Here is a 25,293-nt window from a genome sequence, read left to right on the forward strand (position 1 = left end):
GGGCGCAAACCCCCGTCCTTCTTCTTCACAAAGAAGAAACTCGAGGAAACCGGGGAAGTGGAGGACCGTATGTATTCCTGTTCCAAGGACTCTGCTATGTAAGTCTCCATAGCCGCTGTCTCCTCTTGAGACAGGGGATACACACGGCTCCGCGGAAGTGCCGCTCCTGTTTGGAGATCTATCGCACAATCTCCCTGTCTATGAGGTGGCAGCCGTGTTGCCCTAGTTTTGCTGAACACAAGTGCTAAATCCTCATATTCAGGGGGAATGCGCATTGCGGGCACTTGGTTCGGACTCTCCACCGAAGTCGCCCCTAAGGAAACACCTAAACATCTCCCTACACACTGGGCAGACCACTCCATAAGAGCCCTCTGTTGCCACGCAATGGTAGGATCATGGGCGCTTAACCAGGGAAGCCCCAGCACCACGGGATACGCAGGAGAGTCGATCAGATAAAACTGAATGATCTCCTCATGACCCCCCTGCGTAGTCATCTTAAGTGGTGCTGTGACTTCTCTGATCAACCCCGACCCCAGCGGCCGGCTGTCTAGGGCATGAACATGAAAGGGGGCTTCCACCGGCCGAAGGGGAATTCCTAACCTAGAACAAAATTCACGATCAACAAAATTCCCAGCTGCGCCTGAATCTACTAGCGCCTTATGCTGGGAATGAGGTGCCACCTGTGGAAATCTCACAGGTATACACAGGTGACCAACAGAGAGCTCTGGGTAAGTGGGGCGCCTACTCACCTGAAATGACTCCCCAGTGCGTGGCCTATTGTCCCCTCTCCCAGGAGACCCTCCCCAGCACCTAGCCGCAGTGTGCCCTCCACGGCCACAGTTGGTGCAGGGGACGGCCCCCCTCGGGTTCTCTCTCCTCCTCTCCCTAGCGCCAGCACCCCCGAGCTCCATGGGAATCGGCTCGGAGGTGCTGGAGGGCGGAATGGACGACCCCCATTCGGGACATCCGCGGGTAGCCAGCAGGGTGTCGAGACGGATGGAAATGTCCACCAACTGGTCGAAGGATAGGTTGGTGTCCCTGCAGGCCAGCTCACGACGAACGTCCTCTTGTAGGCTACACCGATAATGGTCGATGAGGGCCCTCTCATTCCACCCCGCATCAGCCGCTAAAGTCCGGAACTCCAGGGCGAACTCCTGTGCACTCCTCTTCCCCTGTCGGAGGTGGAACAGACGCTCCCCCGCCGCCTTACCCTCAGGTGGATGATCGAACACAGCCCGAAAGCGGCGGGAGAACTCCGCGTAGGTGATGGTGGCGGCGTCTATTCCCCTCCATTCGGCGTTGGCCCACTCCAACGCCTTGCCGGATAGACAGGAGATGAGGGCGGAGACGCTCTCGTATCCCGAGGGCGCCGGGTATATGGTGGCCAAGTAGAGTTCCACCTGCAGGAGGAACCCCTGACACCCGGCTGCAGTACCATCAAATGCCCTCGGGAGCGAGAGCCGAATGCCACTGGGTTCCGGTGCTGGGAGAGGAGGACTGGCCGATGGTGATGGTAAGGTGTGCGACGGCGTGGACACCTCCCCAGTAACCAAACGGCGCAGAGTGTTGGACACCTCGTTCATGGCGGCCCCAAGTTGCCGGATCATGGTGTCTTGATCGCTGATCCGATCTTCCAGCGACTTGGGTGCCGCCGCTGCTCCTGCTGACTCCATTTGGTGTGTTATTCTGTCAAGGGCTGATGTAATGTGGTGTGGGAGTCAGGCGCAGGACACCGAAGCTTAGTCCAACAGTCTTTACTAGTGAAACACTAGGCAAAATACAATAACGGCCTCAACACAAAACAGAGGCGAGCGATTACGCAAACTGTGCGTAAACAACGAAAACAACAAACATAGAGAAACACGCAGCACTAACGGACAGGCGTAACAATAACACACAAACTAACCAACACAAAGCAGGCAACTTATAGGACACATAATCAGACACAAACGGACACAGATGCAATAGACAGACAAAACCAATCTAACATCGAAACATCTAACGGTGGTAACTAGTACTCCGGGGATGGCGAACGCCGAAGCCTGCCCGAGCAAGGAGGAGGAGCAGCCTCGGCAGAATCCGTGACACCTGTGGCGGTCCTCATGAGAGCCAGCTTCATCATAGCGCTTGATGGTTTTTGTGACTGCAGTTGAAGAAACTTTCCAAGTTCTTGAAATGTTCCGGATTGACTGACCTTCATGTCTTAAAGTAAGACTGTCGTTTCTCTTTGCTTATTTGAGCTGTGCTTGCCATAATATCGACTTGGTCTTATACCAAATAGGGCTATCTTCTGTATACCACCCCTACCTTGTCACAACACAACTAATCGGCTCAAACACATTAAGAAGGAAAGAAATTCCACAAATTAAGTTTGAAGAAGGCCTGTTAATTGAAATGCATTCCAGGTGACTACCTCATGAAGCTGGTTGAGAGAATGCCAAGAGTGTGCAAAGCTGTCATCAAGGCAAAGGGTGGCTTCTTTGAAGATGCTCAAATATAAAATATATTTTGATTTGTTTAACACATTTATTTTGGTTACTACATGATTCCATATGTGTTATTTCATAGTTTTGATGTCTTCACTATTATTCTACAATGTAGAAAATAGTAAAAATAAAGAAAAACCCTGGAATGAGTAGGTGTGTCCAAATCTTTGACTGGTATTGTACATGTTTTGTTTGTTTGCCTGTGTGATTCATAAGGTTTGCCTTGGCATAACCTCTGTAGCTAGCTTTCAGCTCATCCGTCCTCTCAGCTCCCAGCTCTCAGCCTCATTCCAGGGTTATAGAGCTGATTTAGCCCTGGCTTTTCTCTTCCTGGTCACCAGGGTGTGGACTGATTGGGTCGAGCCCTCTCTACACGCTGCTGGAATAGAGCTTTATTTGGCCCAGGCCTTCCTCTTGGCATCCAACCACTTCACAACACGTTTGGTCCAATTAATTATCTGACAATCGGTGCACATGGGTACCAACATATGCAAATTCAATTAAACACATGACATACAGTGGGATCTGAAATGATTGACACCCTTGATGAGCAAAAATGACTGTATAAAATAACTAAATTACTGAGCTATATTGTATGCTCAATAAAATGGGGGAAATTATATTATTTAATACTAATACAATTGCTCAGAGAAAGAGATTTTGGTTAACAAGTAATAAAATGCATGAGCAGAAAATAACCCGATACTTACTGTAAAATATGGTGGTGGATCTTTGATGTTATGGGACCATTTTACTTCCACTGGTACTGGGGCACTTGTTAAGGTCAACAGCATCATGAGCTTGTACCAGGACTTTTTTAGCCTAAAACCTGGTTGCCTCTGATAGGAAGCTGAAAATTGGGCTCAAGTGGATCTTCCAGCAAGACAAAAACCAGAACCACACCCGACCTGGTATATTGACATGCAGTATATTTCAAATATATATATATATATATATATATATATATATATATATATACAGTAAGGGGAAAAAATTATTTGATCCCCTGCTGATTTTGTACGTTTGCCCACTGACAAAGAAATGATCAGTCTATATAATTTTAATGGTAGGTTTATTTGAACAGTGAGAGACAGAATAACAACAAACAAATCCAGAAAAACGCATGTCCAAAATGTTAGAAATTTATTTGCATTTTAATGAGGGAAATATATTTCCACTGTACCTGGGTTGTATACGTACCTGGGTTAAGCTCATGTTTTCCTCTGCTCTCCTAACCATCAGGTCACACACACGTTCTTATCATAGGCTGCATTCCTTAGTTATCGCCGTCCTCACAATATCCTGCACCATATTTCATACTCTTTAACAAGCCTAACGGTTTCTCTCCTCCCTAAATTGGGAGGCCTCTTTATCTTGGTTTCTCAGTTGTCTGTAGACAGTTCTCCTTGTCCTTTGTTGTCTGGCCTAACTCTTACTCACATTGCTAAATAGTAACACAATGTCATAATCTTTACTGGTCCTACACTCACACATTCTAACACATTTCACACAGTTTCAGGGTGTAATAATTAGTCATTAATAATTATTCTATCAATCCACCCTTTGACTAAATATTACACCCATACTCACAAAATATATGTTATAGAAATGAATCACACACATTGAAGCATATAAGTTGATTTGCATATAAAATGAATCACTAGTACAAAACAGACTATAAAAATACAATTTGTCTTGCATTGCTACCAAATTTTACTTCCAATCATAACTCACTCTCCTTGTTAGGATTTTCACTATAACATTCATTGAAAAGATAGTATACTAAACATGAAAAATTGTCTCATTTAATACAGGTTCATCAGGATTGAAATGTTCTGCATCGTCCACTAGAGCGGGAGGACATACAGTGGGGAAAAAAAGTATTTAGTCAGCCACCAATTGTGCAAGTTCTCCCACTTAAAAAGATGAGAGAGGCCTGTACTTTTCATCATAGGTACACGTCAACTATAACAGACAAATTGAGAAAAGAAAATCCAGAAAATTACATTGTAGGATTTTTTATGAATTTCTTTGCAAATTATGGTGGAAAATAAGTATTTGGTCAATAACAAAAGTTTTTCAATACTTTGTTAAATACCCTTTGTTGGCAATGACACAGGTCAAACGTTTTCTGTAAGTCTTCACAAGGTTTTCACAAACTGTTGCTGGTATTTTGGCCCATTCCTCCATGCAGATCTCCTCTAGAGCAGTGATGTTTTGGGGCTGTCGCTGGGCAACACAGACTTTCAGCTCCCTCCAAAGATTTTCTATGGGGTTGAGATCTGGAGACTGGCTAGGCCACTCCAGGACCTTGAAATGCTTCTTACGAAGCCACTCCTTCGTTGCCCGGGCAGTGTGTTTGGGATCATTGTCATGCTGAAAGACCCAGCCACGTTTCATCTTCAATGCCCTTGCTGATGGAAGGAGGTTTTCACTCAAAATCTCACGATATATGGCCCCATTCATTCTTTCCTTTACACGGATCAGTCGTCCTGGTCCCTTTGCAGAAAAACAGCCCCAAAGCATGATGTTTCCACCCCCATGCTTCACAGTAGGTATGGTGTTCTTTGGATGCAACTCAGCATTCTTTGTCCTCCAAACACGACGAGTTGAGTTTTTACCAAAAAGTTATATTTTGGTTTCATCTGACCATATGACATTCTCCCAATCCTCTTCTGGATCATCCAAATGCACTTTAGCAAACTTCATACGGGCCTGGCTTAAGCAGGGGGACACGTCTGGCACTGCAGGATTTGAGACCCTGGCGGCGTAGTGTGTTACTGATGGTAGGCTTTGTTACTTTGGTCCCAGCTCTCTGCAGGTCATTCACTAGGTCCCCCCGTGTGGTTCTGTGATTTTTGCTCACCGTTCTTGTGATCATTTTGACCCCACGGGGTGAGATCTTGCGTGGAGCCCCAGATCGAGGGAGATTATCAGTGGTCTTGTATGTCTTCCATTTCCTAATAATTGCTCCCACAGTTGATTTCTTTAAACCAAGCTGCTTACCTATTGCAGATTCAGTCTTCCCAGCCTGGTGCAGGTCTACAATTTTGTTTCTGGTGTCCTTTGACAGCTCTTTGGTCTTGGCCATAGTGGAGTTTGGAGTGTGACTGTTTGAGGTTGTGGACAGGTGTCTTTTATACTGATAACAAGTTCAAACAGGTGCCATTAATACAGCTAACCAGTGGAGGACAGAGGAGCCTCTTAAAGAAGAATTTACAGGTCTGTGAGAGCCAGAAATCTTGCTTGTTTGTAGGTGACCAAATACTTATTTTCCACCATAATTTGCAAATAAATTCATTAAAAATCCTACAATGTGATTTTCTGGATTTTTTTTCCTCATTTTGTCTGTCATAGTTGACGTGTACCTATGATGAAAATTACAGGCCTCTCTCATCTTTTTAAGTGGGAGAACTTGCACAATTGGTGGCTGACTAAATACTTTTTTTCCCCACTGTAGGTCGTCGTTCCATTGGTCTGAGTAGGGAATGGGCCCATAGGTCACTGCTTTCTCCAACGCCTTGCTCACCAACCCTCTGACACAGGGAATAAGACAACATCCACAAAGAACAAGCATACCATACAAGCTATAGCTGTACCCAGAATAGTTGTAACAATAGCTTTCCATTTTCCAAACATGTTATCAAACCAACCAGTCATTGATGTATTCACCCCCGAGTTCTCAGCCCATTCTTCACTTAATGCCGTGAGACCGGCCAGTGCTCTAGTTACTGTACCATCTGGGGCTGTATTGTTGGGGATAAACGTACAACAATGACCTCCCACCATCTTGCAAACTCCCGCCCTTCTCTGCTAAAAGCATATCGAGAGCCAACCTAGTGAGGTGGCGGATAGTTGGTCTGATATTCCCTTCACTGCATCCCTTGTCTAATTAAACAACCTTTGTAGATGTAATTAATCCAGTCAAAATTTTTATTAATTGTAACCCACCAGAAAAACGTTTTTGATCTGCGATTCGCATTACTTTGGTGTCTATAACATTGATAATCTATTGATAACATGTATTATCCTTTTTAAGAGTGGTTATTTTAATATCAGAACAATTAGGTGAGGTTTGGTTTGATCCCAAATCTATCACACAAGAGAACATGGTCTGAGGCATGGGTGCAGTTAAAAGGGTTGGCCTTCCTGTTGAACAGGCATAACAATTAGTTTGACCCAACGCCCTAGCTGTGTAGTTCATCCACCTTACCCAGAAGTTCTCATTTGAAATTCCTTCTACTTCTCCTTGGTACATTTCCTGCAAGAGGTTTAGTGCTATTTAGGATTCCTTCTGTGGGCCTTCCAAGGGGTATTAGACTATGTTTTGATACCTCTGGTGATAACATTAGATCTACCTGCTGTTCTGTCTCGGGGGTGGAAGATTCATTTCTCTCCTGAAAAATGAACCTCACACATGTATTTGCCCCAACATCATCAACACAGACCCAATAGTTCCTTGCTATGTCATCTTGCATAAATGACTTTACCGTTATCACCAGTTCCGTTTTACCTTTATCATGGGTTTGTTTAATTCCCCATCGGTGTGCTGCGTCCATTCCATTCTCATAGTATGTTCCCCAGGTATGTTTAAACACCCTTGCCCAAGGACATAAGCGTTCCCCAGTGCAAATGTATTTACCATACCTTCTAGGACCTAACTTTCTTGTACACGCCCCCTTCTTACCAAAACCTCCTATCTCTTCATGGGAGAAGTCGAATGGTATCTTGAATCCCCCATCTTGTCCTAAACTGACTTTAACTATAAAATAATCATTTCCCCAATAGTCTTTCTTGGTTTCAGTATTTCTATGAGATCGAATCAGTGCCTTGGTATTATTTTGTTAATCATTTCCCTGTTTAGGTTGACCTGGATTAATCCATAATATGGTTAATAATAATAATAATACGCCATTTAGCAGACGCTTTTATCCAAAGCGACTTACAGTCATGTGCGCATACATTTTTATGTATGGGTGGTCCCGGGGATCGAACCCACTACCCTGGCATTACAAGCGCCATGCTCTACCAATTGAGCTACAGAGGACCACGATGATGTTAACACGATGATGCAGCTCAGAGTCCCCCAAAACCGCCATCCCAATCCTGTCCCTGACCCACCTGCCTGGTACTTCCCCATACCCACACCTCTATAAACACCTTACAGTGATGAAAGGTCAGGGTAGGGTTTCTTCGTTAACAGAGTTTACCCCCGAACCCTAGTGGGTCAGTTCTTCTCTTTAACTCTGTGTGTGTTCAACGGTGTTGGTATGTGGGCCTACCTTTTTGCAGTGGGTAACGTGGACCCAAGTGGCTCTCTCAGCTATTCTTATAGCGAAGGCAGTTACCAATAGGACTTGGTATGGTCCCTCCCAGCATGACTGCTTTCAATCCTTTTTCCTCAACAATTGGATCCACACCCAGTCTCCAGGTTGTATACTATGAGTCACCTTCTACTTTAATTCTCCTGTAGGACACAAATTCTTAGACATACAGGTATGGTTAATGAACAATTTTCTCATGTGTTCTGCTAGTGTATTCTCTAGTTCTATGTCTGCCTGTTCTGGTCCTGCCAACTGAGGCATTCTGTAAGGTCTTTCAAACACTTTCTCAAAGGGGGACAATCCGTTCTTATCCGGCATTATTCGGATAGTCATTAGTATGATTGGCAGACATTGTACCCAATTTCTTCCTTTCACTCCGTGATAACTCTATAAAATCAATTTCCAATTGCTGGACTGGATATTTTGCCAGGGGGATATTCCCCCTGGGGTGCTCTCTGTCTATCTTGGTGATTATTCTGTGCATAGATGACACTTTTTTTTTTTGTAATTCGTTATATCATAGGCCGCAACGTGTTTCCTAACCTGCTCTACCATCCCCCCTATTGACACATTGGTTTACCCATGTGTCAATATTTCCACATAACAAAAGTGACTTTAATACATTTAATAATGTATCCTTATGCCAGACATTATCTCGTAGGATTGCCCCTTTCTTTACAGTATGAAAATGTATGCACTCACCAACTGTAAGTCGCTCCGGATAAGAGCGTCTGCCAAATGGGCAAAATGCAAAATGTAATCAAGAACATAGGAAATATATTTTCCCCGTATATTGTTCCTGTCACCCTTCTTAATGTCATATTTCACTCATTTGCCAATATAATTCCTTACTTCGTATAAGTAAGCAGTGTTATTTTATTCCAGGCATCTATAAAAAAAAAAATTGATACGTTGTCTTCTACTGTCCCTTCATTAAATTCACTAAACCTATAAATAACAAGCCCATAACCACCTTCCGGTAATCTACTGATTTAATCCTGTTGCATTAATTTATTAAAATATAAACCTATTGTTTACTTTGGGACCCTAGTTCCACTTCCACTGCTGCGTGGGTGTAGTCATAGAGAAACCATTTTAGTGCTACAGTTCTTTCTGTGGTTTTAAATAGTGCTTCCTCATAGATTGAATCTGGACCTGGGTGTTGGTTATAGAGAGAGTACAGTGTAGGTCATCGGGGGACATTTTAGTGGGGCCTGGTACCACATCATCAGCAAGTTCCATTAAGGTTCAGGGAATATCAGTTATTCCCCCCCATTACAAGTCTTGACTATACCAATAACATGGTTCCTCTTCCCCACAGACCACCATATTGTCTCTGACTATGTGTGCTTTCATTCCCCTCTCAGTGGAAATGATGGCCACATTCAATTTAGTCATTACATCACGTCCTAGTAAATTTACCGGACACAGCTTGGATATCAGGACGGGTATGGTTGCCTCTCCTCCTGATTGGTCATGTTTTAGGGTTATTGGGGCTGATAGCCTTTCAATAAATTGATGACCAGAGGCAGATCTCACTGATTTTCTCCCCATCAATCCTCACTCCCTCTGGTTTGTCTGCTGAACAGATTGCTGTCCTGCAAGCCCCTGTATCGTATAGGAATTAAATGTTCTTACCCATTACTGTCAATGTCAAATTAGGTTTCTGTTCCTGTTGAAGTGCTAGGTCAATAGTAGCCAATTCAAACATCTCACAACTTGGATCAATGGGCTCTTCAGTCTCTTCCTCACTAGAATCTACTCCCAGCAGAACTGACAAAAAAACAAAACAGACTGTGATTTCCAGGACACTGCTCCTTTGTTCTGGCCTCACTATCTCTCAGAGAGTTGGCACTCCCTTAAGGTCTCTCTTACTCCTCTTTTCTCTCCCAATCTGCTCTTGGTAAACTGCATACCTTTTAACCTCAACTAGCGGTGCCGTTCTCCACCCTATCAAAGTATTTTTAATGGTCCTGCTTATCTCTGGTCTCATTCCACTGAGGAACGCTATATTTTTAATTGCTGAGGGTAGGGCGTATCATTCCCCTGTCTCTGGTCTGGCTTGGGTATGCCACTGTTTGCGTTGAACACATCCTTAAGCCTCTCTAAGTATTGGCTAATAGTCTCACTATCCTCTTGTTTACACTCATGTACTTTAGAGAAGTCTGTGTGACGATGGTAATGTTCTCTGAGGCTATCACACAATTCAGTTATTTTCCCAACATACTCTCCGTGACCGGCCCATGGCAAAAGTGCCCTCTGGGCATCCCCTGAAACCCACTGCCCTCTAACGGCAGCCCAAACCTTACTATTCCTGTTTTGGGGTGGGTCATTCCTTCTACCGCTCGGGCCACGTCCCTCTGTGTTCATCGCCTGTATACATCTAAGGTTGCTGGGGCCCCTTCATTCCCTGCCAATAGATTAGGTAAGGCTATCATTGGGTACTGGCCCCCTCCTACTCTCTCATCTCCTGACTCATACTGACTCCCTCCTGAACTCAGCTCCTAACTGGACTTTTGTTGTGGGGTTCAAGTCTCCTCAGGGACCTGGGTCTTCCACCCTTCGGTCCCTTGACCCCCCTATTGTACCCTAGTACTCTAGTTACTTTCTTAGCCTTCTCTTTCTGGCTTTCTGCTCTTTAACTTCCTTTTTTTGTCTCTTCTCTGCCCTTGTCCTGTACTCCTCTACCTTTTGCTCTTCCTCACCTTCGTCTTCCCTTCCTCCTCCAGCACCTCCTTCCTCATAGGGAGGTGGGGCGACGTTGTTTCCCTGCACTCTCCTTCTCCTCACTACGTACTGCATTACCCAAAGTAATACGATCCTTCCCTGTAGAATGCGCATCGCACTTACATATTGCGAGCTTTTTTGGTAATAGTACTGCATCTAGGAGGTCAAGAATCAACTCTGCATATGTAATTGGTTTACCCGAAGTCGTAACCATTCCTCTATTCTTCCACTGGGCAGCAAAGACATGTACAGTATTAAAGGCGTATGCACTATCGGTATAGATAGTTATAACCTTCCCTTTACCCAGTTGGCATGCTTTTGTTAATGCCACTATCTCTGCCTGCTGGGCAGAGTAGTTTCTTGGCAAGGGTTCAGCAGCTAGAACCTCATTCTCTGTCACCACAGCATAACCAGTTGCATTGGTGTCATCAGGATTCTTCCTAGAAGATCCATCAACAAACATTGTTACTTCACAACATGGTATAGCTAAGTCTGTTAAATCAGGCCTGGGTAGTACTATTTTTTCAGTTTCTTCAATAGTTATGGGGACTACCATCATTTACAACAGGAACCAATGTTGCAGGATTCAACGTTGTACATCATTCAATAGTTAGATTTGGCATGTTCAGCAATACTATCATACAAGATAGGTGTCGTGCTGGTGACATGTACGCCATCTTGTGTTCCAATAGCAGAATTGATACTGCATGTGGAACCTTTAAGGTTAGATCATGGTATAGTACAATTGAAGCTGAATCCTGCACTGCATTAACAGCTGCCACAACTGATTGCAAACAGACAGGCATTGCCTGAGCCACCTCATCAAGTCTTGAAGAAAAATATGCAACCGGTTTATTTTTGTCCCCATGTTTTTGTGTCAGTACTGATGTCATATATCCCTCTCTACAATCCACAGTTTGAGTAAATGGTCTATCATATCTAGGAAATGCCAGCACCGTTGAAGAGGTCAATAATTGCTTAATTTCCTCAAATTGCAAATCAGCCTCGTTATTCCAAATTATTTTATCATGTGCTGCCATAGCTTTTCCATAGATAAGATCACTCAATTTTCCAGTGTGTAACGCATAATGGGGAATCCATGCTCGACAGTAATTAATCATACCCAAAAAGCTCATCATTTGTTTCTTATTCAGAGGTTTAGGAGCTTCTAATATTGCAGTTTTTCTTGACGTGTTTAGGGTTCTCCCATCCTGCGTTATTGTGTGACCTAAATAAATTACCTCTTTCTGCCAGAGTTTTAGTTTCTTTTTGCTGACCTTGTGTCCTTGTCCTGCCATAAAGGTTAACAACTGGAGAGTCTCCTTTTTACACCCCTCCTCTGAGGGGTTTGCTACCAGTATATCATCGACGTATATCAATATTTGGCTCCCCTCTTGGGGTTCGAACATTCCCATATTCATACGACTTTCATATCACATTCACACAACACCTGGAATCACCCCTTTCTGTTTATGTAGTCTTGACTAGTCCCCCAGAATTATCTCATACCGTTACAGAGGAATTTATCCCCTCAAATGTAATCTTGACAATTCCTGACAGTCTCATACAACAGAAATGGGTTCTCCCTCCTCTAGCCACCTTTTCTATATAACAAGTAATTCAAAACGTGGGTAGAGCACGGCGCTTGTAACGCCAAGGTAGTGGGTTCGATCCCCTTCTGTATACAACCACCTGTAATCACCCCTTTCTGTTTATGTAGTAGTGGTCTATTGACTGTCTCACCTTTAGTGGTCTATTGACTGTCTCACCTTTAGTGGTCTATTGACTGTCTCACCTTTTAGTTTCTTTTGGTAATGGCCTATTACCGTGAATCGTTACGGACCCACCCTAAGCAATCCCAGACTGCTTCACTTTTAATTGGCTAATCCATTGAACTGTTGCTACTTTGAATTATGACGTTTACTTCAGTCAATATTTTAGCAAGTTCTCAAATCAATTTCCCCAATTAATGAATAAAGACTACTGACCTTATCCTTGCAGCCGAGATTCAATGTAGGTTTGATTCCGTCACCGTCTCTGTCATTATCAGGTGTTCTCTGGCCTATGTTATTGAACCCTTAATGTCAAAGGGCAGGTCTTTTCTATTTACGAATGTATCATTCACCCGTCGACGGTTTTCAGAGTTACCTGGAATGACAAAGGCAGGTATTGGAATCCGGCTCTAAAGGACCTAGCTGTTAAGATCATTTATTAACTAACTATTTCAGTGTCTCTCTGCGTCTCCCAAAAGGTTGTAAGGCTTTTGGATCAAGAAACAGACAGAGCTCCCATTTGCAATAGTCAGAGATCTTTATTCATTGAGAATTCTGTTATCACAATTTCAGAGTCCATCTTTTATATACACACACGTCATACAAAAATCCCACCCCGCTGTAGGCGGGCTGTATATTTTCACTGTACCTGGGTTTAGCTCATGTTTTCCTCTGCTCTCCTAACCATCAGGTCACACACACATGTTTTTATCATAGGCTGCATTCCTTAGTTATCGTCGTCCTCACAATATCCTGCACCATATTTCATACTCTTTAAAAAGTTTAACGGTTTCTCTCCTCCCTAAATTGGGAGGCCTCTATCTTGGTTTCTCAGTTGTCTGTAGACAGTTTGTCACGATCGTCGTATAGAGAGGACCAATGCGCAGCGTTATTTGCGAACATGCTTTTATTATTGATACACGAACAAAATAACAAAAACGATACGTGACGTCGAAAGGTGCAAAACACAAACCTACAACAGGAACAACAGGAACAAGATCCCACAAACACTGGTTCCCAATCAGAGACAACCAGCAACAGCTGACACTCGTTGCCTCTGATTGAGAACCACTCTGGCCAACATAGAAACACAATACAAGAACTATACCCTAGAAACACAAAACTAGAACAACATAAAGAACACTCACACCCTGGCTCAACATACAAGCGTCCCCAGAGCCAGGGCGTGACAGTACCCCCCCCCCCCAAAGGCGCGGACTCCGACCGCGCCAACAGAACACCACAGGGGAGGGACCGGGTGGGCACTCCGCCTTGGCGGCGGATCCGGCTCTGGGCATGATCCCCACTCCCTCTCTAACCCCCCACAGTACCCCTGGTCCGGTCTGGCCCTGCTGACTGGAGCTGGACTGCACACTGGTGGAGCGGATTGCTCTAGCTCCGGCGTGAAGCAGCTGACCCGTGCTGAACCAGGCACCGGTGGAACAGGCACGGGCTGTGCCGGACTGACGACGCACACCACTGGCTTGGTGTGGGGAGCAGGAGCGGGCCGGACCGGGCTGGCGAAGCACACCACTGACTTGGTGCGGGGAGCAGGAACGGGCCGAGCCGGGCTGACGAAGCGCACCACTGACTTGGTGCGGGGAGCAGGAGCGGGCCGAGCTGGGCTGACGAAACGCACTACTGACTTGGTGCGGGGAGCAGGAACTGGCCGGGCCAGGCTGGCGACGCGCACCACAGGCTTGGTGCGGGGAGCAGGAACTGGCCGGGCCAGGCTGGCGACGCGCACCACTGGCTTGGTGCGGGGAGCAGGAACTGGCCGAACCGGGCTGGCGACGCGCACCATTGGCTTGGTGCGGGGAGCAGGAACAGGCCGGGCCGGGCTGGCGACGCGCACCACAGGCTCGATGCGAGGGACAGGAACAAGCCGGACCGTACTGGGGACACACACCACTGGCCCTACGCGGGGATCAGGAACGGGCCGGACCGGACTGGTAACACACCCCAGTACCTCTCGCCGTGCCTCTACACTTTCCTTCCCCTTTAATACCAGTGGCCCCCGTAACCTGGCGGCCTCCTCTGCCAACCCGCTGGACCGCTCTATCGCGGCCTCCTGCTGCCCCGTCGTCCACGGCGTGAGCCCCCCCCCTAAAAAAATTCTGGGCGGCTCTCCTCTTGGACCAGGCCTCCATGTCTCTAGCCAGGCACTCACTCCACTGCTTCAAAGTCCAACCTCTCTGCTCTTCACTTGGCTTGACCCAGTCGAGGTTGCAACGGAGATCCGCTAGAGATTCCCCTGGCGATGGCTCCTGGACACGCTGCTTGGTCCAGTTTTGGTGGGATCTTCTGTCACGATCGTCGTATACAGAGGACCAATGCGCAGCGTTATTTGCGAACATGCTTTTATTATTGATACACGAACAAAATAACAAAAACGATACGTGACGTCCAAAGGTGCAAAACACAAACCTACAACAGGAACAAGATCCCACAAACACTGTGGAAAAACAGACTGTTTAAATATGGTTCCCAATCAGAGACAACCAGCAACAGCTGACACTTGTTGCCTCTGATTGAGAACCACTCTGGCCAACATAGAAACACAATACAAGAACTATACCCTAGAAACACAAAACTAGAACAACATAAAGAACACTCACACCCTGGCTCAACATACAAGCGTCCCCAGAGCCAGGGCGTGACACAGTTCTCCTTGTCCTTTTGTTGTCTGACCTAACTCTTACTCACATTTCTAAATAGTAACATAATGTCATAATCTTTACTGGTCCTACACTCACACATTCTAACACATTTCACACAGTTTCAGGGTGTAATAATTAGTCATTAATAATTATTCTATCAGTACCCCACACATACAATTATCTGTAAGGTCCCTCAGTCGAGCAATACATTTCAAACACAGATTCAACCAGAAAGACCAGGGACGTTTTCCAATGCCTCTCAAAGAAGTGCACCTATTAGCAGACATTGAATATCCCTTTGAGCATGGTGAAGTTATTAATTACACTTGGGATGGTGTATCAATACACCTAGTCACTACAAAGAGACAGGCATCCTTCCTAACTCAGTTGCCGGAGAAGAAGGAAACCGCTCAGGGATTTCATTATGAGGCCAATGGTGACTTTGAAACAGTTAGAGTTGAATGGCTATGATAGGAGTAAACTGAGGATGGATCAACAACATTGTACTTACTCCACAACACTAACCTTGTATATGGGGCGGCAGGTAGCTTAGTGGTTAAGAGCGTTGTGCCAGTAACCGAAAGGTCGCTGGTTCTAATCCCTAAACCAACTAGGTAAAAAATTATGTCGATGTGTCCTTGAGCAAGGCACTTAACCCTAATTGCTCCTGTAAGTTGCTCTGGATAAGAGCGTCTGCTAAATGTAACCTAATTGACAGAGTAAAAAGAAGGACGTCTGTACAGAATAAAAATATTCCAAAACATGCATCCTGTTTACAAGGCACTGAAGTACTCTGCTACTGCAAAAAATGTGTCAAAGCAATAAACTTTTTGCAGGCAGGTCCCATGATACAAGTCAGTATTCGACGTCCATCCATGCGAGGCCGTAAGGAGAGGACATAAACTGGCCACTAGGGGCAACAGTGAACACTTACCTTCAAGTAGGTTTCAGTTTTGATAGGGCGTTATGGATGGGGATGGGGGATGGGCGTAAGGATCTGCCTCTGATTCCAAAGGTTGTAAGTTTGAATCCAGTGATGGAAAGTTGTATTTGAGGTTTTTGTTTTAAGCCTATCCCAAACCATAACCCTTACCTTAAACATTCGGAGTTAATGCCTAAACTTAACCTTAAACACCTCGAAATTTGACATTTGCAACAACTCGGAAATGTTACATTTGAGAAACATGGATGAACGTCTCATTCTGATGTGATAATGTGAGAGCTAGTTGCTTTGTGTCAAGAATACAAAGTGTTATATTTGGGGCAAATCCAATACAACACATTACTTAATACCGGTCTCCATATTTTCAAGCTTAGTGGTGGCTGCATCATGTTATGGGTATGCTTGTAATCATTAAGGACTGGGGAGTTTTTCAGAATAAAAAATAAACAGAATGGCTCTAAGCACAGGCAAAATCCTAGAGGAAAACATTGTTCAATCTGTTCTCCAACAGACCCTGGGAGATGAATTCACCTTTCAGCAGGACAATAACCTAAAACACAAAGCCAAAGCTACAAGAAGACGGTGAATGTTACTGACTGGCCAAATTACAGTTTTGACCTAAATCTACTTGAAAATCTATGGCAAGACTTGAAAATGGTTGTCTAGCAATGATCAACAACCAATTTGACACAGCTTGAAGAATTTTGAAGAATAATGGGCAAATGTTGCACAATCCTTGTGTGGAAAACTCTTAGAGACGTACCCAGAAAGACTCACAGCCGTAATCGCAGCCAAAAGGTGCTTCTACAAAGTATTGACTTGGGTGTGAATACTTATGTAAATGTAATATTTTTGTATTTGATTCTCTAAACTTTTCCAAAAAACATGTTTTCACTTTGTCATTGTGTAGATGGGTGAGAGATAAAAAATTCAGGCTCGAACACAATAAGTCAAGGGGTATGAATACTTTCTTAAGGGACTATTTCATTTTGAGGGCCTAGTTTTACCCTAATACAGGGGCCTGAAACACACATCACTTTGAACCAAAACCACACAGCTCGGTGCATGCGCGGACCAACTGGCAAGTGTCTTCACTGACATTTTCAACCTCTCCCTGACCGAGTCTGTAATACCTACATGTTTCAAGCAGTCACCATAGTCCCTGTGCCCAAGAAAGCGAAGGTAACCTGCCTAAATGACTACCGCCCCGTAGCACTCATGTCGGTAGCCATGTAGTGCTTTGAAAGGCTGGTCATGGCTCACATCAAAACCATCATCCCGGAAACCCTAGACCCACTCCAATTTGCATACCGCCTCAACAGATCCACAGATAATGCAATCTCAATCGCACTCCACACTGCCCTTTCCCACCTGAACAAAAGGAACACCTACAACAACCTCTCGCTCAACGTGAGCAAGACAAAGGAGCTGATCGTGGACTACAGGAAAAGGAGGGCCGAACACGCCCCCATTCACATCGACGGGGCTGTAGTGGAGCGGGTCAAGAGTTTAAAGTTCCTTGGTGTCCACATCACCAACAAACTAACATGGTTCAAACACACCAAGACAGTCGTAAAGAGGGCACAACAACACCTTTTCCCCCTCAGGAGACTGAAAAGATTTGGCAATGGGCCCCAGATCCTCAAAAGGTTCTACAGCTGCACAATCGAGAGCATCCTGACTGGTTGCATCACCGTCTGGTATGGCAACAGCACGGCATCCAACCGTAAGGCGCTACAGAGGGTAGTGCGTACGGCCAAGCTTCCTGTCATCCAGGACCTCTATACTAGGCGGTGTCAGATGGCCTAAAAATTGTCAAAGACTCCAGTCACCCAAGTGACTGTTCTCTCTGCTACCGCATGGCAAGCAGTAGCGGAGCGCCATGTCTAGGTCCAAAAGGCTCCTTAACAGCTTCTACCCCCAAGCCATAAGACTGCTATTTGCATTGACACCCCACCTTTGTTTTTACACTGATGCTACTCTCTGTTTATTATCTATGCATAGTCACTTTACCCCTACGTACATGTACAAATTACCTCGACTAACCTGTACCCCCGCACACTGACTCGGTACCGTTACCCCATGTATAGCCTTGTTATTGTTATTTTGTGTTACTTTTTTTATTTTAAATCTATTTTCTTACTGCATTGTTGGTTAAGGGCTTGTAAGTAAGCATTTCACGATAAGGTCTACACCTGTTGTATTCGGCGCATGTGACAAATTAAATTTGATTTAATAAAGAATGAGAATGTGCTGAGTAATATTTGTCACGATCGTCAAAAGGAGCGGACCAATGCGCAGCGTTGCGAGTGAACATGATATTTATTAAATAACGTACTCACGAAAACAAAACAAAAGACGATACGTGAAGTCCTCAAGTTACAAAATACTGACACACGGAACATGTAACAAGGAAACAGGAAACAAAAACCCACAAACACAAGGTGAAAACTGACAGTTTAAATATGGCTCCCAATCAGAGATAACGAGCCGACAGCTGACACTCGTTACCTCCGATTGGGAGTCATCGACGACAACATACAACATAGAAATACAACCACCAGACCTGCAGACATAGAAATACACCCAACAGACTACCAACATAGAAAAACACCCAAATCCCCAACAAAACAACATACACTCTAGCTCACAATACCAAGTCCTAGAGCCAGAGTGTCACAGTACCCCCCCCTAAAGGTGCGAACTCCGGGCGCACCAACCCACAGTCTAGGGGAGGGTCTGGGTGGGCGTCTGTCCACGGTGGCGGTTCTGCCCCTGGTCGTGGTTCCCACCCCACCTTAGTCACCAGCTTCCCTAGCCTCCTCCACATTACCCCCCCCCAACTAAACCCCACTGGACTAAGGGGCAGCACCGGACTAAGGGGCAGTACCGGACTAAGGGGCAGTACCGGACTAAGGGGCAGTACCAGGCTAAGGGGCAGCACCGGACTAAGGGGCAGCACCAGGATAAGGGACAGCACCAGGATAAGGGACAGCACCAGGATACGGAGCAACACCGAGCTAAGGGGCAGCACCGGACTAAATGGCGGATCCTGGCTGGCTGGCTCTGGCGGATCCTGGCTGGCTGGCGGATCCCGGCTGGACGGCTCTGGCGGATCCCGGCTGGACGGCTCTGGCGGATCCCGGCTGGACGGCTCTGGCGGATCCCGGCTGGACGGCTCTGGCGGATCCCGGCTGGACGGCTCTGGCGGATCCCGGCTGGACGGCTCTGGCGGATCCCGGCTGGACGGCTCTGGCGGATCCCGGCTGGACGGCTCATGGCTGGCTGACGGATCTGGCTGCTCATGGCTGGCTGACGGATCTGGCTGCTCATGGCTGGCTGACGGATCTGGCTGCTCATGGCTGGCTGACGGATCTGGCTGCTCATGGCTGGCTGACGGATCTGGCTGCTCATGGCTGGCTGACGGATCTGGCTGCTCATGGCTGGCTGACGGATCTGGCTGATCCTGTCTGGCAGAAGGCTCTGGCTGATCCTGTCTGGCAGAAGGCTCTGGCTGATCCTGTCTGGCGGAAGGCTCTGGCTGATCCTGTCTGGCGGAAGGCTCTGGCTGATCCTGTCTGGCGGAAGGCTCTAGCGGCTCCGGTCTGGCGGACGGCTCTGAAGGCTCATGGCAGACGGGCGGCTTATGCAGCGCTTGGCAGACGGACAGTTCAGACGGCGTTGGGCAGACAGGAAGTTCAGGCGCCGTTGGGCAGACGGGCAGTTCAGGCGCCGTTGGGCAGACGGCCAGTTCAGGCGCCGTTGGGCAGATGGCAGACTCTGGCCATCTGAGGCGCACCATAGGCCTGATGCGTGGTACCGGAACTGGAGGTACCGGGTTGAGGACACGCATCTCAGGGCTAGTGCGGGGAGAAACAACAGGACGCACAGGACTCTGGGGACACACAGGAGGCTTAGTACGTGGCGCAGGGACAGGCCGGGCTGGGCTGACGACGCACACCGTAGGCTTCCTACGTGGCACAGGAACAGGCCGGGCTGGGCTGGCGACGCACACCGTAGGCATCCTACGTGGCGCAGGGACAGGCCGGGCTGGGCTGACGACGCACACCGTAGGCATCCTACGTGGCGCAGGGACAGGCCGGGCTGGGCTGGCGACGCGCACCGTACACTTGGTGCGTATGGCAGGGACAGGCCGAACCGGGCTGGCGACGCGCACCGTACACTTAGTGCGAGGGGCCGGAACAGGCCGGGCTGGGCTGGCGACGCGCACCGTACACTTGGTGCGGGTGGCAGGATCAGGTCGAACCGGGCTGGCGACGCGCACCGTACACTTAGTGCGAGGGACCGGAACAGGCCGTACCGTACGGGGAACACACACTACTGGCTGCACCTCGGGACTAGGAACGGGCCGGACCGAACTGGTTACACACCCCAGTACCTCACGCCGTGCCTCAACACTTTCCTTCCCTGCTTTACCCAGTAGCCCCCTTGACCTGGTAGCCCACTGAATCCGTCCCTTCTCTGCCTCCGTCAGCCCCCTTAACCTGGCAGCCCTCTGACTCTGCCTTGTGGCAGCCTCCTGCTGCTCCGTCGCCCAAGCCATGTGCCCCCCCAAAAAAATTTCTTGGGGTTGCCTCTCGTCCTTCCGACGTTGGCTCTGCCGACGCCGTTGCTCCTCTCTCCGTCGCCTCTCCTCTGTCTCGCTCCATGGACGGCGATCCATGCCATCCAGGATTTCTTCCCACGTCCAGGACCCTTTACCGTCCAAAAGCTCTTCCCATGTCCAGACCCTCGGCTCCTGGACACGCTGCTTGGTCCTTTGATGGTGGGTTTTTCTGTCACGATCGTCAAAAGGAGCGGACCAATGCGCAGCGTTGCGAGTGAACATGATATTTATTAAATAACGTACTCACGAAAACAAAACAAAAGACGATACGTGAAGTCCTCAAGTTACAAAATACTGACACACGGAACATGTAACAAGGAAACAGGAAACAAAAACCCACAAACACAAGGTGAAAACTGACAGTTTAAATATGGCTCCCAATCAGAGATAACGAGCCGACAGCTGACACTCGTTACCTCCGATTGGGAGTCATCGACGACAACATACAACATAGAAATACAACCACCAGACCTGCAGACATAGAAATACACCCAACAGACTACCAACATAGAAAAACACCCAAATCCCCAACAAAACAACATACACTCTAGCTCACAATACCAAGTCCTAGAGCCAGAGTGTCACAGTACCCCCCCCTAAAGGTGCGAACTCCGGGCGCACCAACCCACAGTCTAGGGGAGGGTCTGGGTGGGCGTCTGTCCACGGTGGCGGTTCTGCCCCTGGTCGTGGTTCCCACCCCACCTTAGTCACCAGCTTCCCTAGCCTCCTCCACATTACCCCCCCCCAACTAAACCCCACTGGGTTAAGGGGCGGCACCGGACTAAGGGGCAGCACCGGACTAAGGGGCAGTACCGGACTAAGGGGCAGTACCGGACTAAGGGGCAGTACCAGGCTAAGGGGCAGCACCGGACTAAGGGGCAGCACCAGGATAAGGGACAGCACCAGGATAAGGGACAGCACCAGGATACGGAGCAACACCGAGCTAAGGGGCAGCACCGGACTAAATGGCGGATCCTGGCTGGCTGGCTCTGGCGGATCCTGGCTGGCTGGCGGATCCCGGCTGGACGGCTCTGGCGGATCCCGGCTGGACGGCTCTGGCGGATCCCGGCTGGACGGCTCTGGCGGATCCCGGCTGGACGGCTCTGGCGGATCCCGGCTGGACGGCTCTGGCGGATCCCGGCTGGACGGCTCTGGCGGATCCCGGCTGGACGGCTCTGGCGGATCCTGGCTGGACGGCTCATGGCTGGCTGACGGATCTGGCTGCTCATGGCTGGCTGACGGATCTGGCTGCTCATGGCTGGCTGACGGATCTGGCTGCTCATGGCTGGCTGACGGATCTGGCTGCTCATGGCTGGCTGACGGATCTGGCTGCTCATGGCTGGCTGACGGATCTGGCTGATCCTGTCTGGCAGAAGGCTCTGGCTGATCCTGTCTGGTAGAAGGCTCTGGCTGATCCTGTCTGGCGGAAGGCTCTGGCTGATCCTGTCTGGCGGAAGGCTCTGGCTGATCCTGTCTGGCGGAAGGCTCTAGCGGCTCCGGTCTGGCGGACGGCTCTGAAGGCTCATGGCAGACGGGCGGCTTATGCAGCGCTTGGCAGACGGACAGTTCAGACGGCGTTGGGCAGACAGGAAGTTCAGGCGCCGTTGGGCAGACGGGCAGTTCAGGCGCCGTTGGGCAGACGGCCAGTTCAGGCGCCGTTGGGCAGATGGCAGACTCTGGCCATCTGAGGCGCACCATAGGCCTGATGCGTGGTACCGGAACTGGAGGTACCGGGTTGAGGACACGCATCTCAGGGCTAGTGCGGGGAGAAACAACAGGACGCACAGGACTCTGGGGACACACAGGAGGCTTAGTACGTGGCGCAGGGACAGGCCGGGCTGGGCTGACGACGCACACCGTAGGCTTCCTACGTGGCACAGGAACAGGCCGGGCTGGGCTGGCGACGCACACCGTAGGCATCCTACGTGGCGCAGGGACAGGCCGGGCTGGGCTGACGACGCACACCGTAGGCATCCTACGTGGCGCAGGGACAGGCCGGGCTGGGCTGGCGACGCGCACCGTACACTTGGTGCGTATGGCAGGGACAGGCCGAACCGGGCTGGCGACGCGCACCGTACACTTAGTGCGAGGGGCCGGAACAGGCCGGGCTGGGCTGGCGACGCGCACCGTACACTTGGTGCGGGTGGCAGGATCAGGTCGAACCGGGCTGGCGACGCGCACCGTACACTTAGTGCGAGGGACCGGAACAGGCCGTACCGTACGGGGAACACACACTACTGGCTGCACCTCGGGACTAGGAACGGGCCGGACCGAACTGGTTACACACCCCAGTACCTCACGCCGTGCCTCAACACTTTCCTTCCCTGCTTTACCCAGTAGCCCCCTTGACCTGGTAGCCCACTGAATCCGTCCCTTCTCTGCCTCCGTCAGCCCCCTTAACCTGGCAGCCCTCTGACTCTGCCTTGTGGCAGCCTCCTGCTGCTCCGTCGCCCAAGCCATGTGCCCCCCCAAAAAAATTTCTTGGGGTTGCCTCTCGTCCTTCCGACGTTGGCTCTGCCGACGCCGTTGCTCCTCTCTCCGTCGCCTCTCCTCTGTCTCGCTCCATGGACGGCGATCCATGCCATCCAGGATTTCTTCCCACGTCCAGGACCCTTTACCGTCCAAAAGCTCTTCCCATGTCCAGACCCTCGGCTCCTGGACACGCTGCTTGGTCCTTTGATGGTGGGTTTTTCTGTCACGATCGTCAAAAGGAGCGGACCAATGCGCAGCGTTGCGAGTGAACATGATATTTATTAAATAACGTACTCACGAAAACAAAACAAAAGACGATACGTGAAGTCCTCAAGTTACAAAATACTGACACACGGAACATGTAACAAGGAAACAGGAAACAAAAACCCACAAACACAAGGTGAAAACTGACAGTTTAAATATGGCTCCCAATCAGAGATAACGAGCCGACAGCTGACACTCGTTACCTCCGATTGGGAGTCATCGACGACAACATACAACATAGAAATACAACCACCAGACCTGCAGACATAGAAATACACCCAACAGACTACCAACATAGAAAAACACCCAAATCCCCAACAAAACAACATACACTCTAGCTCACAATACCAAGTCCTAGAGCCAGAGTGTCACAATATTATTAGTGTCTCTCGCTCTCTTCCTGGTCTCCAGGAGCTCGCTGCTTCTCTGCTATTTAAGGCTCGACCTTGCTGCTTGCCAACTCTATGACAGAGTGTGTGTGTGTGTGGTCTGAGCCATGACCTTGCCTAGTTTTTATGATATGTAATATAAAGTTATTCCCTTTATAAAAGAGCTTATTGCTCAATAAACTTTATCGACATTGCTTAATAAACTTTATCGACACAGCATCTCGAGGCAATGTCATACCATACTATCACAGCCCCCAGTTGCCAGCTACAGCCACTCTCTCATAGCTGTCAATCTGCCTGATTAAAACATGACACTCAGGGGGACACTGGGACAGGGACACAACACACCCATACTCACACAGGGATCGTCTGGCTGTGTAAAGGAACTTCATCAGTAGACTACTCTCTTGACTATCACATCATTACTATGATCGATGGTGACATTATTTATCATAAAGTATTGCTGTGATGTCTCTGGGTGCTGGCTGAGAAACTGTCCTCGCAGCACAGCAGTCCTCCACCCAACAAAAACCAAAGGGCAAGTCGTACCTGTACTGCATCCACCAGGGTTGGGGAGTAACTGATCACATGTAATCACATGTAATCAGTTACATTTAATCTGATTACCAACAAAAATATTGTAATCCGATTACAGATCTGTTTGAAAAACTAGATTACTTTTTTGATTACTTTTACATTAAAAAAGGATGTTTGCAGAAAAATCTGTTTTCTGAATGACCTTCAATTCAGCATTGAAAATAGGTGCAAGTTTAAGTTTGTTCCACCTGAGCATGTCTGACTACAAGTCAGACCACTATGACACACCAAATGCGTTTGATGGATCCTTTTTGTCTTTTTCTAATGCCTCTTAAGGGGAAAGTAATCCAAAAGTTACATTGCTGATTACAATTTGACATGTAACAAGTAACTAATGGATTACATTTAGAAAGTAACCTACCCAACCCTGGCATTCACATAGGAGGAGATTAGCGACCAACGATCAGTGATTGGTCATTAATCATTTTCAGCCAATCACAGCTGAGCAGTCAATTGCTCTGTCAGTCAATTCTGGGCTGGGTAACAGAATGTGGGCAACAGAGTGTGAATGCATGTGTGCATGTGAGATGGAGTGTGTGTGTGTGTGATAGTTTTCTTGATCTCCTGTGTGTGTTTTAAAGCCAAATTGCTTTGTCAGATTTGAGGCATAAAGCTCCTCTACGCTCTAAATAATGCTGGGTTAAAAACAATTTGGGTAAATATTGGACAGAATTTGGCTGGGTTATTTTGACCCAGCCAGTTGGGTCACAAACAACCCATTGTTTTCTTTAAGTTGGGCTGTTATTGAGCTATGATCTAGTAATGGGGAAATGAAGCTTCCTGAAGCATTGAGGTTTTCCAGTCATTTGTATTACTCAAGGCTTTGATTAACACAGTGTACACGAGTGGCACCTGCTGGTGAAAATAATTTAGAGCAGCCAAATTATTATACATGACGTCCCACACCCCGTAGTGCCAGCGCAGTGTAGCCTTTTTGTCTTCTACCAAACCAATCAGGTGGTTGTTCGACGAAGGAAAGCTTCGGACATCATTGATCACGTGCTTCTGAAAAAGTGATACAGGAATCGGCAC

The sequence above is a fragment of the Coregonus lavaretus genome (genome assembly GCF_964263955.1).
Source record: "Coregonus lavaretus genome assembly, chromosome: 21".
NCBI classification, from domain to species: domain Eukaryota; kingdom Metazoa; phylum Chordata; class Actinopteri; order Salmoniformes; family Salmonidae; genus Coregonus; species Coregonus lavaretus.